The sequence below is a fragment of the Capsicum annuum genome, chromosome 5 (assembly GCF_002878395.1).
Source record: "Capsicum annuum cultivar UCD-10X-F1 chromosome 5, UCD10Xv1.1, whole genome shotgun sequence".
Classification (NCBI taxonomy): domain Eukaryota; kingdom Viridiplantae; phylum Streptophyta; class Magnoliopsida; order Solanales; family Solanaceae; genus Capsicum; species Capsicum annuum.
Window position 1 is genome coordinate 217731553 of NC_061115.1, and position 2701 is coordinate 217734253.

Genomic DNA, 2701 nt, shown 5'->3' on the forward strand with positions numbered 1-2701 from the left:
TTGATTAATGACCTTGCACTTTTGATTAGTGCCCTTGTCATTTTGATCTTTGTGAAATAGAGCCGTCACCACAGATTACAAACGTGTATTAATACGTCTTTCTTCTAGCGGAAAGACTAAAGTACCTAACAAAGCGAGGGTGAAGACTTCAAGATGCTTTCTCTCCCACTTCTCCTTAGTCACGTGAAATTCATTCCAAAAGCAATCAAAACCTTTCGAGGGCCCGAATCTAGCGAACAAAAAATCTAAGGAAATCCACGAATCACTTAAACAACCCAAATGCATACCCTTACTTTTTAAACCACAAGACTGCAAAAACCTCACGCCAGTATGATTTCGTGTTCGAATCATATCCTTCTCGATATAGGGCAAATGCAACAAACTGGATATTTTTGCTAAAGTAGGAGTCATTTCACATTCCCTAAACCTGAACACCAAACTACTTGGATTCCAAAAGGTCAACAAAGCCTCTGTTAAATCTGGACGAGGGGTAACATGCAGAAATTTAGTAAGATCACCTAATATTTTAATCAGTTTCTGCTGATCAACATAGTTAAACATTTTGCACCACTTGATTAACTTTTTGGGCACCTTGACAACCATCAGGACACTAGACTTGGTGGACAAATCTATCCTGTAATAACACATAAGGCGTTATCTCAAAAATTCGACAGGAGTAGAAAATTCCCAACCCTTGGAATTTTTGACGCAAACATATGTCGATGAGACAGACCACTTCATGACTCCAATTTTCTGAACAGAAGTACTGAACAAAATCAGTCTACTTGGCTAACAACTCTAGATTACGGAGCGAGAGACCTAGGCTAATAATAAGACAAAGGCCAACACAAAGATTACCGAACCCACCGAGGGTTACCTACGTATCCCAACCCGAGGGAAGGGAATCAGGTATGCGTAGTTCATCCAGATTGGACAATTAACGATTAACTAATAAATTGACCCGGACTTAAGAGACACAACCAAAAACAAACGAATAAAAACTTTTTGGATTTTCAACTAGACACTTCAACTAAGACTTACACCACCAATTATGAAGAAAAATCTTTTTGGTATTTTTGCTTTTGACAAATAAGTAGAAGAGGCAAACAAAACCCTTTTTTTTGTTGAACTTACGGTACTTTAAGAAGACAAATGCAAAACGTAAAAAAAAATCTTTTTGAGTTTTTGGATCGTGAAGAACAAAAGCCATAAAGAACTCTAAAATAAACTACGACACTCCTTTTGATTCATTCTTTTCGACTCACTTTTTTCTATTTTTTTCTTCTTCTTTTTTTTGTTTTTTGCCTACGCACCTTACTCCTAACAAGTGTTTTTTTTTCAAATCAGTCCGTCAAATGACCACGTTACCCTTAAAGATGCAACAATTAGCACGTAGGAATGCTTTAGAGGTGAGTCTCCTACAAAGGGCCATGTGGGTCCTGCTAGGTCTCAGTATGATGCACATAAGCATGACCTAAAGGCTGACCTACATTGTGGTTCACTAACAAGGCTGTTCGGGGGAGCGTATGGTCGATAGTGGCTGCTTTGCTTTCCACCTACTCCATAACACCGACGGCTCCCCCCCTAAAATAAGGATGACTCAACTAGAGGTCGTGTACAACACGTGTACTACGGACTTGTTGCAGAAAGAAAGCCTAGGGTTAGACACATGATGCCAGATATAAAAGCGAAAACACATAGGATAAATACTTTACACAAAGAGCACGAAAACGCACAACAGTGATAATAACAACACAAACAATGTTTATACACCCATAATGTCAAACAAAGCCGATACGACTCCAAAAATAAGCTCGAATTCTGAAATGGTCCCCGGTAGAGTCGCCAGAGTTGTCACACCCTTTTTTAACTCCGAAAAGATTTGATTTAGGTTTCGAAAGGGTTTTTATTATTAGTGACAAAGATGAAAATTTGTTTCGAAGAGGACTTTTAACAATCAAAACTCAGAGTCGTCACTTGGCATAAATCGGGTGTGCTAAGTCACCCATGGATATCCTTTTTCAAAATGGTTTTGACTCTTTAATACTGATTTGCGAACAGAGATTTCGGCTAAAGAATTTTGTTAACCGAGGGGAAGGTGTTAGGCACCCCTCGATCCCGTGGTTTGACCATGGTTGCTTGGCAGAGCGTATCGGCTAAATTGATATTACAAATGCATAAACCACACAAAGCACGCAAAAACAATCACTCAAGCAAACAAAAACAAAATAATTCAAAATATAATGTCCAGTCCAATTATACAGTCCAAAAATAAAAATGCATAAGAATAAATCTTACTCTAAATTAATTCTAGACTAATGCTCTACCCGACGCCTCGGGCCTTCATCACGAACGTCTTCCGCCAACATAGTATGTCAGAGAATTCTCCAGTGAATAAATACAATATGCCTCGGAGCATTCCCTGGCTAAATGAGTACATTTTTTTTAATTAAATACGATAAACTAGAAAGAAACATTCATACGCACATTCCAACATTCCACCATGTTTCAAACATCATTCCTAAATTTTCCTACCCGAACCTAAACATCTTTTACCTATCCAATTCAACCTACCACGATACTATCACCTTTCGACATCAACAACGAATCAAAATTACTATAATATTTACTCTTTCAATTTACGATCCCCACCCCCAAATTCCTTTTCGATACAAATCCAAATTCATATTATCATCACCTT